Raw genomic sequence first — 12,927 nt, 5'->3', positions numbered from 1 at the left:
AGTGATTTAAGAGCTAATATATACATATAAACAAATATATACCATATTTGTCTTTCTAGGTCTGGATTACCTCATTTAGGTTAACTAGTTCTTGTTCAATTGATTTACCTATGAATTGCATGCTTTTATTTTCTTTAAGAGTTGTGTAAAACCCTATCTTGCAAAAAGTGCCATTTTTAAAATCCACTTTTCTAAAATTACATCTATATTGTCTGATATTTTTGTTTGCTATGAATAGAGCAGTAATGATCATGGTTGAGCAAGTGTGCTGGTGGCAGGTGAAGCATTCCTTGGGTATATACTCAAGAGTGGTATAGACAGACCTTGAGATAGATTGATTCTCATCTTCCTTATAATCACATACAAGTTTGGGGTAAAAATAAGAGGGTGAGGTTGCTAGAACACACAGGCACTTTGTGTTAAATACTTAAGGATGAAGTAGCTAAGTTGTTTCCCACTGTGGCCACACAGTTTTTTGACAATTTAAGTTATTTTCTAAATACACACATGTCAATTTTCTAATCATTTCCCCCAAATGTTGTCATCTGTTTTGTGAGATTGTTGGGAGTTTTTTTTTTTGTTTTGGTTTTTTTTTTGTTTTTTTTTTTTTTTTTTTTTTTTTTTTTTTTGATAATTTTGATTGTTTTCAACACTGGGTTATATTATATAGACATAGGAAGGCTTCAAATGGGATTTTTTTAACCCCACCTGTTGAATACTATAATTACAGACATATACCACCATGTTCAACTTACTTGTTTCATTTTTTTATTTTATTAATGTATTCGCATTACAACTCAATGGTTATCCCATCCCTTGTATCCTCCCATTCCTCCCTCCCTCCCATATTTTAAATATGGACATCAGAGTGGGTATATAGTCTCATTTGGTCTTTACTTTGTTGAAAGATACTAGTTGAGACTTTTCTTTGGTTAAGTGAACTAATTGGTATGTGATAGTGGCAAACCTAGGAGATACTCAGAAATTTATATATTGGCACTAAATGATGTTCCCTACTCCGAATGTGAATTTCAATTCAGCTTTAAATGCATTGTTGGAAGTATATTGGAGCACTGGAAACAAAATTTGATTTTCAACTAATTTTTGTAGTGAAGTACAGGAAAATAATATATAGTGGAGTCTTATTGTTTCTTACTAATCATAAAAAACTGGCTTCATTTCGGTCAGTCATAATATTAAGAATCTTCTCAGGGAAGATTATAAGCGTGGCAAACAGATATAAATTATTTAACCCCCTTACCTTTATCTGAAGCAATGTCTTCTGGTTACTCAGTTGAAGGTTAAGTTAATTTAAATATTAATTGAGAAATGACAAATGCAAAATATTTGAAAATGAAAAAAAATCTCAAAATTCTCCAGCTTTCATTGTGTCAAAATTTTAAATAAAGTCACTTAACTATATTAAAACTGTTTTATTAGTAAGATTATGATTCAGTATTATAAATTCTTGACATAGAATTATCAGCTGCAACTATCTATTTTTTAGGTACATATTTAATTCTAGACACTCTTTCTCCTTTAGTCTGGCTAAAGTTATTCTGAGCTATGATCTTTGTTGAAAGGCAGGTCAATCTATTCTTGGGTCTTCCGTTCTCTGAAACAGCTGTGAGTCAGCACTGAGTTATGCTATTGAAAAAGAAATAGACTGTTCAGCTGTGTGCTAATATGTGAAATGTGGAATATAGTTTAATTTGAAATAGTATTTGTGAATCTAAGAATGTCAACTTTAAATAGAAATCCAAAGTTTTATTGAAATTTTCTGTAATATAAATACAACCATTTTCATCTATTAATAATGCCATTTTACCTTAATGCAATAAAGTAACCTTCAGCTATAGGAAGGATATGATTTCACTTATTGGCATGTATATGTGTGGCAAACTTATTCACTTAAAGTACATAGATGTATATATAGATGTTCATAACACATTATTTCTAGAACAATATTTATTAATCAAAGTTATGGTGTTTGAATTAAACTTAGAGATTTGTTTACCTTTTATAGTATGACTGATTCAATACATGTTTGATTGTTTGTTAACACAAAAATTATAAGACTTATGGTCAATATTACCAAAATTAAGAAAAGCAATTTTCATGTGTTCAACATATATCCTTTTAATAATCTCAGATCTCAGTTGATGCTGCCTTCTTTTCTTTTCTTTTTTTTCCATTTAAATTTTCTTTGTTGCAGTGTTTGTTGCTTTATCCTTATTTATATAAAAAATAATTACATAATTGCTACTGGCTAATACCTCCCTCCAGCCACTTCCATGACACATATATGGCTCACTATCAAATTCATAGACTGTTTTTCTTTAATTGTTATATATATATATATATATATATATATATATATATATATATATATATATATATATATGATTGTGTATGTTTAATATTGTTTTATGTATATAATTTCAGGATTGATCAGTTGACATTCATAATCAATTAAAGCTTTCGTCCCTAGGGATGACTACTTTCCTCTCTCTCTCTCTCTCTCTCTCTCTCTCTCTCTCTCTCTCTCTCAGAAGTCTTTACTTGTCTACAATTCTTTGTCCACGAGTATGACCCAATGATATTTTCCTCATTCACAAATGCCTTATATGTATTCTGTACACAATCCATAGAAATGTGAACTATGTCAGAGGAGAGGACATCCTATTGAGACTTTAGGCGAGAGTAACATGGAAGAATAAGGAAATAGTAGGACCCACAGGGTCCTCGAAACCTACAAGAAGAACTTTATGACAGGCAGATCTGGGTCCTGGGGTCCTCCTCAAACTAAGGCACCAGCCAAGGAGAATATAGGCATTAAACTTCGAACCCCTACCAAGACCTAGCCGATGAACCGGATATTCTCCACCACTGAGTGGAGAGTGAGATCTGACTCTCACATGAACTCTGGTGCCCCTTTTCTGACCACGTCCCCTGGATGGGGAGGCCTGGCGGCACTCAGAGGAAGGATAGCAAGTTACCAAGAAGCGACTCGACACTCTAACAGCATATATAGGGGGAGGAGGTTTCCCTCAATCACAGACATAGGAGAGGGGAGAAGGGGGGAAGTGGGAGGGAGGGAAGAATGGGAGGAAACAGGGGAAGGGCTAACAATCGAGATGTAATATGAATAAAATAATAAAATGAAAAAAAAAAAGAAATGTGAACCATGTCAGTATTAGAAAAGTCCTTCATTACTGGCTTAACTCGCGCTTGCCTTTTGTAGGAGGAGCGAGGAAGAGTGGTGTGGCAGACACTTTTGCGTCATCACAGACACACTATCAGTGTGGCCTGTCTTTGCGGAAAAAATACTATTCATGAGCATAATTGAGGTGCAACATTTTGGAATTATCTTTTCTTTCTACATATTTACCAGATTTTAATTGTAGCAAAATTTTGTAAATGTCTTCATTTTTTAAGATAAATTATTTTCCAGTCACTATGCTCTATGTTGCCTTACGCCTATGAGTACATTTTTAACAACTTTTAGTAGCTATGTAAAGTACATTGTTGTTTGGTTTGTTAGGCTTGCAGTACCATCGATGCTCCATTTGAACAATCTCATAAATATAAATGTAGTATTCACGATGCAAATCTTTTAAACACACTGTCTGAACAGCTGAGGTAATTTTAAACTATACCATAATTAAAAGTTTTATAATAACGTATTTTAATTATATTTAACATCTTAACAAAGTAAATTTCTTTTTTATTTTTATTTCCACTCCTTTTTAAATGTAAATGAGCATTTGCTACTTGGTCTGATGTTATTTGTCTACTTAGTGGTCTAAAGTGTGCTAACCTCCTATTACCTGGCGCATATCTCAGGCATAGAAAGGGTCAGTGTTTAGCTCAGCATGTGCCAGCTAAGGCCTCTGCCATTTTGGTAAATGATCTTCTCTGTTCTCATCCGGTCCCCATCTTACACAGAATTCAGCTTAATGTCTTCCTGCTACGCTTTCTATTGTGTGGCAAGTCTGAGTCCTTCTTCCTTTGTGTTCTCAAACTTAGAAGTTTTATTTAACAATGTAAATAAATGCATTTTCTAAAACAAAATATTCCTTTACTTATGGATATCTGAAACATATGATCATTTTCAAGATGGTGTTCCCCTGCTGTGCTAACAGTGTTGGGACACACAGACTATCATCCACTCTGGAATTCAAGACTAAGTGGAGTTGGCCACACGGACAGGCCAGTGGGCACCAATGGGAAGGACAGCAGCCACACGTGTTGTTCCTCCTGTTAGGAAGCTGCGACACCACGCCAATCAGTGTGAGTCATTTGGAGGCTCAGTGGTGGACACCTACAGGGTCACACTCGGGTTTTAGAAAATATTTCAGAGGATGAATAAAGTGGAAAGGTATGCTGACTATTAGTTTTTCTTATTTATTTTCATAGCAAGGTAATTTTCCTTTGTAGTCATGCAGGCGAAAGTTAATAAAATTCATTCTTAACATTTAGAGTTCTATGTTTTATGTTTATATTAAGCAAATTGGACCTAAGAGATGTAGCTCAGTACAGGAGCACTTACCCAATTCTCCCCACTCCTCACACACAGACATACACACACACACACACACACACACACACACACACACACACACCGTACATAATATTAGGTGTTTTAAACTTCCATATTTATGTAACCATATTTTTCTGATATGTATTTTGTTCATTATTGTGTTTTCTGAATTTCCTCTTCTCCCAAAGCACTGTTCGTTTCTATATACATGAATTATATAAATGTATTTATAAAAATATAAATGCAGTTAAATAAAATATGTGTAAGAAAAGGTTAGAAAATATGAACTCATAATTAAACTCTAGAAAATTCATTTTGATTAAAACGTAATCAGCTTCAAAGATTGATCAGGGGTGTCCCCAGGTCACAGTAGCTACTGTTTTATAGTTTTCTCTTTTTAAAGGAGATACGTAAAGTAATTAGTTGATCTGTTCTGATAACTACTAGTCATCACCTTCAGTAAATACCCTGTCCTTTTATCAACTAAAACTATTCTGCCCTGCATCTTTAACTTTATCCATCACAACTCATGTCCTTCTGCTTCTTAGGTCTTGCAGTACAGTTTCGTGATCTGCCCCAATCTATCCTCCTAGCACACCACCTAAAACACTGGGTTGTTTGAAATCTAGTTAGTATTCAGACAGTGTAGAGTGAGGAAAATTGTTTTCTCTTCCTCATTCCTTTCTTCATCACTCTAAATGAAGTGTATTGTTTCCTTGTAAATCTTACATTCACTATTTCTCCAATCTGTCTGGCCTCTCACTGTTTAGCATGATGTGCTTGTGGCCCATGCATCTCACTTCATTTTGACCTTAGACACCTGACGCCTGCGTTTCCCTTCTTTGTTCAAGGAATATTTTATTTATTGTCATTTATTCCCACTGCATCCCAATGTTATTCCCTCCCTTTTATCTTCCCATTCCCACCCTCCCTTTCTCTTCTGCCTATTCCCCTCCCGTAGACCTCTGATGGAGGGGCGTGCGTTCGTACTGCAACTGTCTAGCAATAGTCTATTAGGTCTCATCAGTATAGCCTGCATCCCCATCCTCTGTGTGCTTGCTAGGCCATCTTGCCAGGAGCAGTGACCAAATCATGGGCAGCAGAGTGCATGCCAGATGATTTCATTCATATTCTTGGAGATGCAAGAGACTGCTACTTGCCACCACTCAGCTTTGAATATTCTACTCCACTCTTCTTATTGGCATAGTTTCTGATGAATGTTATGGCTTTATTTTCTTAAAGTTGCATTCCAATTTTAACCTTTGCTTCCTTGGTGCTTGGATTGACCTACACATACACTTGTTATATGGTTTTCTTATTTATAATTTTGCTTTTGTCTGAGCTTCTTAAATCTATAGTTGGGTTTAAGGTTATTAATCCAGGAAAATTATCATCCATTATTAGTCACATTTTTTTTTTCTGCTTCATCCTCTGTGTCTTCTCATTTTAGTGCTACCTATAGCTTCCAGGGTAACCTTCTGCTTATTTGTTTCCTTATTTTTCCTTCTTATGTTTCAGTTTGATAATAATCCACTTATACATCTTTATAATTGTTTATTATAATATCATGAACAATATGTACACTTAAACATTTTCATTCACTTTCTTTTCTTTGTTTGTTTTGTTTTCTTTTTGTTTATTTGATTGGTTTTTCAGGACAGGGTTTTTCTGTGTAACACTGGCTGTCCTGGAACTTGCTCTGTAAACCAGGTTAACCTCAAACTTACAGTGATCTGCCTGTCACTGCTTCCAGAGTCCTGGAAAAAAGGTATGCACTACCACTGCCTGGATAGTTTATTTTCTTTTTACTTAATTTTTCTATTCCCTTATTGTCATATTCCATCTATCCTTACAAGGTGCCAATTTTTAAAAATTAATATGTAAATACAAACACTCTTTTCTTAAAACTGTGACAGGTATAATGGATTAGTGGCTGAGGTGACTGGGCAATTGATCACAGAATTTTTGGTCACTCATCTATATATTGAACTGTGTTTTGCTATTTTCTGAAGCAGATTTATATGCTTAAAGACTCTTTGGTCTGGATTCAACTTGAACTTTGTACTTTCCCATGATTTTTTTTCTTTGGAATAATGTATAACTAACATAATACATAGGAGCTAAATTTCTGCAGTGGCAAGTTTGGAAGAGAGAGAAGCATTGTTGATTTTTATGAGAATATAGGAGGAGTTATGAAACGAAAGCCCAGAATATTAAAAAATGAGTAAATATTAAGAGTTTCTGTCTCATAATATAATAGATCATCATTAGATTATTGATTGATTAAGATGGAATGAGCTAATGGAGAGATGAAGCTATATTATATAAATACAAGTTTATTGGCGCAGCATGGGTGGCGGGAGGGAGGGAAAGAGAGAGGCACAGCAGTGTTGGGGGGGGAGAGGAGAGACAGAGTGGGAAAGGGGAAAAGGGGATCAGGGGAGTCAAAACATCTGGGTTATGTAGTGAAGGGTCTCTAGGAGAGGGGAAACCCCCACCTCTACGTAGAGGACAGGGCATGGCAGCCATGCCCTGCAGTTAGGAGCTTTACAATTGTTTGTTTGTTGTTTTGTCAAAGTTAACATTGGAAAACCCCCAATTTGACTCTAGGGTTTTCTGATGAAAGTAAAAATATCAGTTGCTGCACCTTTCTGAAAATGTTTCTATTCCTAACATTTTAAGTGATGATCCATGCTGTGATCTCTGTTCCCTGATACTTCTGGCTGGGGCGGGGGAAGGTGGAAGATTTTATGTGTCCTGGTCCGATGATGTATCTCAAGTTCCCCTTAATCCAGAGCGGAAGCCAGAGTCCTTGTCAGCGTTTTACCCTTGCCACAATTGTTCAGTGTTTCTTGAGATCCGGAATAAACTACTTAAACTCATGTGGTTAAAATAAGCCACTTAAGCTCATTGTCTCAGCTTCTATTTTCAGAGTAACTGAAGCTAAAATCACAAATGAGTTTACTGAGAAATGCTAGAATCTCATTCTAGACTTCTGCCACAGCTGAGAAAGTCACAAATAAGCATTAGATCATTACATGCCTTTCTTCCAGCTTTCAGAGAAAATGACTACTGGTTATAAATTTAGGAGATTTCTAAAGTGAAACAATTACTCTCAATTACTATCACTTATATGCTATAATTTGACACTTTAGAATCTATTTATATAGATATTTTTGGTTTGTAAAATCTATATATGACATATATATGATATATATTATATTTTTAGGTCATATATGTGTATACATATATATACACATATATGAGTAAAGAATTTTTTCTTCTGGAAACAAGGTGAAGAGAAGATCATAAAGCCAATGGAAATTTTTGCAGACATGTGCAGAGGTAAATAAATGTTTCATGTGAACATCTGGTGTAAGAACATTCTAAGGAGAATAAATGACAAATCCTAGCATAAAGGTGAATATAAAATTTAAAAAGTTGTGGAAACATTAAGGAACTTAGTTTGCTTATGATATATGAGAATAGTGAAGAATGTTGACTGAGCTCTACCTGGGACACAATAGCACTCTATCTGTAGTTGGGTGGATGTTTATCCTAATGAAAATGAGCAAACATCAATGATTTGAACACAAGAATAATACCACTGTTACTAATCCACTAAACTGTAGCTTGTCAGAAAGATCACAATCAAAGCAAGTTCTTTTTTTTTTTTAATTTTAATTTTATTTTATTTTATTTATTTTATTTATTTTTATTTTTTATTAATTTATTCTTGTTACATCTCAATGTTTATCCCATCCCTTGTATCCTCCCATTCCTCCCCCCCCCCATTTTCCCATTATTCCCCTCCCCTATGACTGTTCCTGAGGGGGATTACCTCCCCCTATATATTCTCATAGGGTATCAAGTCTCTTCTTGGCTACCTGCTGTCAAAGCAAGTTCTTAAATGAAGAGAAGAAGCTTAGTTCCCGAAACCTTCTGTTGGATAACTGATGTGGGAAACAAGTCCAGAACATTTCAAGGGGGAGTATTTCTAAAGATATATTTTATTTATTATAATTTACTCACATTACATCTCGATTGTTATCCCCCTCACTCTTATCTTCCCATTCCCACCCTCCCTCCCTCTTCTGCCCTATTCCCTCCCCTAGGTCTCTGACAGGGGGCGGGGAGGGAAGAGCTCCTCCAAACCATGCAGTTCAGCCTATCTTATCTCATCCAGATAGCCTGCAGCCACTTCCTTTGTGTGCCTGAGAGGCAGGCCCTCTGGGCCAGTGATCAAATCACAGGCACTAGAGTTCCTATCAGAGGCAGTATCTGCTCTCCTCCCCATGCGAACATGGAGAATGAGCTGTTCGTAGGCTATGTCTGAACAGGGGTCTAGGTTCCCTGCTTGCAATGTCCTTGGTTGGTGTATCAGTTTGTGCAGTGGCCCTGGGTCCAGATCCTCTGGGCTTGAGGGTCTCCTTGGGTGAATCTCATTGATGAGGAATGTATCTAAGGGAGCTATAAAAGACTGTATTTTGAAAGAGAATGCTGGGAAGTCCATAGTCATTTTATGTGAGAGAAAATGTTAACATAGAAAATATGCTATTTCTCCAATAGTTGAAATTAGCTGATTAGTCATAAGAAAGTTGTTGTCATTTGCTGTTAATATTTTATGATGGGCTAGAGACAAGGTTTAACGGTTGAGAGCATGTGTTGGTCTTGCAGAGGGCATGGGTTTGATTCCTAGCACTCATTTGGCAGTTCAAAACCATGTGTAACTTCAGTCTCAAAATATCTACTGCAAGAAATAGTTTATCTTATGAGTGTTCTGTGATGTATGACATATTAGCGTGTTGTCAATATCATTGTAATATGTTCTCTCTAGGGTCCATGATCTGTCTAGATCAGGTTCTTGACCTCATTAAAAGAGTCAGGTAGAGATTCCATTCCATAGAGCGGTCCTTAAGTAAAAAGATGGTTGGTTAGTCCCATAATATGCATGTCACCACATGATAAATTATGTCTATATCATGGAGAGAAGGCTCAGTTACTAACAGGAGATGATCCCTGGGATGTGGTTTTGGATTTGCATTGCTGGGACTCTGTGTATACTTACATTTACCAGGGGTGTTGGATTGCTGGTTTACTTTCTTCTAGCGCTGAAATCAGAATAACCCAGGCTTCAAAAATAATTCAGAATTATTCCATTTCCTTCAGTCTTTTGTAAGAATATATAAAATTGTTTAAGTTACATAATCCATCAAAAATTTACCAGCATCTCTTCTTCTTCTTCTTCTTCTTCTTCTTCTTCTTCTTCTTCTTCTTCTTCTTCTTCTTCTTCTTCTTCTTAACATGAAGCTCTTTACCAGTGACTGTTCCTTTACTCATTATTTGTGGATTCTAAGTCTTGAATCACTTCATTTTAGTCATTCTTGGTGTCTTGCCTTTGTCCAGAATTTGATAATCCCCCAACCTCCTGGGATATCTGTTTATTACAATGCATTCTTCCTTACAATGACAGGTAGTTGTTCCTTTCTCCGAATCTCATCCACGTATCATATCAATGACACAATCTCTTGCTCTATTTTAACCTCTAATTGTATTTATTTCAAGCTTCCTTTTTTCTTAGTTCAGATAGAGGCATGTCCATTGAATTATTGTATCTTCAAAAATCACAAATTTTAGTTTAATATATCTTATATATTTGTTTTACTTGTTTTTATTTCCTTTATATCTGCTCTGATTTTTAGAGTGTTCACTTTCTGATGAGTTTGTCTGTTTTTCCCATTGTCTTAAAAATTAGTATCACATTTTTAGGGTCATCCTCATAAAAACAATATCATAAATATGTAGATATTTGTGTGTAGGTGCCAAAAACAGCATGCATGAGGAGGTCAAAGGACAACTCATAGGAGTGTGTCTCTCTTTCCATCTTATGGTTCCTAGGGTTTGAGTCCAAGCCAACAAGCTTTAACCCATAAACCATCTCAGGAGACACACTCTCGATTTTGAGGAAGGTGTTTACTTCTATCAGTTTTCCTCTTACGTGTACTTTTGCTACAGCCTTCATTTCCTTACTTGTTTTTGCTTCCACTGTTTCAAGATCATTTCTTTTCCCCTGAATGTTTTCATAAGTCCTGTCCTAAGGTCATCGTTCATTCTGTGTGATCAATTCAACCATTGCTGTTCTCTTCCACACTTTTCATTTTGCTCGAATGATTTAAGTACCAGAAGTTGCTTTTTACTTTAGAATTCTATAAAGTCAATTTCTGTGAAATTTCTAAGTTGGTCATTATCTTCCCAATCTTATTCTATCTGTCTATCTATCTATCTATCTATCTATCTATCTAATCTGTCTCTATCTGTGTGTGTGTGTGTCTGAGAGAGAGAGAGAGAGAGAGAGAGAGAGAGAGAGAGAGAGAGAGAGAGAGAGAGAGAGAGAGAGAGAGAGATGTATTATTAAAACGTACATGCTTCATGTTCTGGATCATGTTAGTATATATAAAATTCCTTTGCTTTGGGTTCAGTGAGCTCCAAGATAATTTTGTCTTTGGGAAGTGTGTTGCATTCTTGCTTTTCAGATTTCTTTTTGTCTTGCAATATTGTCTACATATTTAAATAAATGGAGATTCAGCTCTGTTGTTCAGATTGACGCCTCTGAAGAAACTTTCACCAGCCCATCTATTTTTAGTTTCGAATTCTTGTCATTTCACATTAACAACCTTTTTCTGGAGTTCCCCAGCAGGCAAGTTTCACAAATGTGAAACAGATATACAAAGCTAAAACTTGAATCTCTGTCAATCAACATGAAACGTGTTTGAGGAGACAAAGCTAGCTAGCATCATGGTTGAGAACTTGATGGCTCAAGGTCAGACATGTCTCCAGGGTAGGCCTAATACCTGAGGCCACCAGGATGAGTCTAAAGCCTAAGCCACAGGTACTGGATCGATTATGTATGGACTTGAAAACCATGGAAACAGGTTTGAGTTTTAGGTTTCTGGACAGGACCTACATTCTGGATTTTTTTTTCCCATATCATCTAGCTTAGCATGTTGGTAGACACATGTATAAGTGGACCATGAACATAACTGGAGCCTTTGTTTTCTGGAGCATTGGGTTTGCTTGAAAGACAGCTGTATGTGTGGTGATGTCGACCATATGTCTCTAGGGGCTAGATGAATCCCAGCTCTTTAGTGAGCTATGTGAGAATCTTTGTGCATGGTGCTGTTCTGAAGCCTGGGCTCGGGGAGCTCTTTGCAAATACAGTTTACGGGGTTAGACCTATATTCTGTCTGTGAAGAATGGAGCTACCGAGATTGGACTATAGAAGATATATGGCAGCTGGCAGGACCAGTGAAAGAGAGATAAACCTGTTTTTTAGAATCCCAAGTGTGGGATTTGAACGGTCTCATGAGAGAACAGGTGAGGTTAATTCACTAGAAGAGCAACCACCTTGTGCAGGAGCTTAATTGTTGCCAGCTGAAAAGATCCTGTGAACAGACTCTGCGAGGAGATATATAAATGAGCCAGACCTGGAGGCAGGGGCTTTTTGGAGACTTGGGATAGTTTTGGCTGTTCATCACTGCACTTCAAGGCGCTCCTAGAGAGAACCGCTCGAGGGGAAGGCTTCGGGGCTCTGGCTCCTGCTGAGGTTTTGGGTTCTGGTTACCCCTGGTTCCAGCAGAAGAAATCCTGCAGCTCACACCCGGAAAATCATTCCTCGGAACTGATATCCTTAAGGTTTTGTTATTGTGTCCATTAATCCTCATTTACTATTGTTTTGGTTAGTCGGGTTATAAGTCACATAGGCATGGTCACTAAGTTGTTAAGAAAATATATTGGTTAAGAAAATTGAGCCTACAGACCATAACCTCTATCAGAAAGATGTTGGAAAAAAGGAGGAGACCTGTAATACAGGGCTGCATTGACGTGACAAGACATCAAGTAGGAATCATTCTCATATTTCTAAGACATAACCATAAGTTTCAGTCTTTGGGGTCCAGTATGGTGAATACAATTGCAGAACCTGTCCTGTCCCTGCAGTAGTCTCTTTTGGTACTGTCTGCAACTCACAGTGTATAGCTTCTGTGCCCTGGTATGAATCATTGCTTGTAGTTTTAAGTCTATCGGATTATCTGGGCACATGTTTGGGGAAAGAATTTTCCAAGTATGCCAAGAGTCTGCGTCTGTGATAATCAAAGTGGAAATATGGCGGGCTGAATAATGGACAGTGGTTTAGTTGGCTGATACAGATCTTGATAAATCTGGATTTTAATTACATAGTTTGTGTATGGTGTTGAAAGAAGTCATGTCAACGTTTTTAATCTGTCACATAAAGTGTGATTAGCTTCAGATTAGATATTTTCAAGTATTGGCGTTTGTCCATATTGGTATTTCTGTGGGGGATTCTGAAACAGCACTGCCCTCTTTTT

The 12,927-nt window shown here is 36.6% G+C and overlaps 1 protein-coding gene across 1 annotated transcript in view; it reads left to right on the top strand.

The window, feature by feature from the left end:
* Positions 1-12,927, top strand: part of Znf804a (zinc finger protein 804A) — a 200,271-nt gene that overhangs the window by 162,759 nt on the left and 24,585 nt on the right. The window lies entirely within an intron of this gene.

This window comes from Acomys russatus, chromosome 24 (assembly GCF_903995435.1).
Source record: "Acomys russatus chromosome 24, mAcoRus1.1, whole genome shotgun sequence".
Lineage (NCBI taxonomy): Eukaryota > Metazoa > Chordata > Mammalia > Rodentia > Muridae > Acomys > Acomys russatus.
The sequence above is the reverse complement of the archived record's forward strand: the minus strand, read 5'-3'. Positions and strand labels throughout refer to the sequence as shown.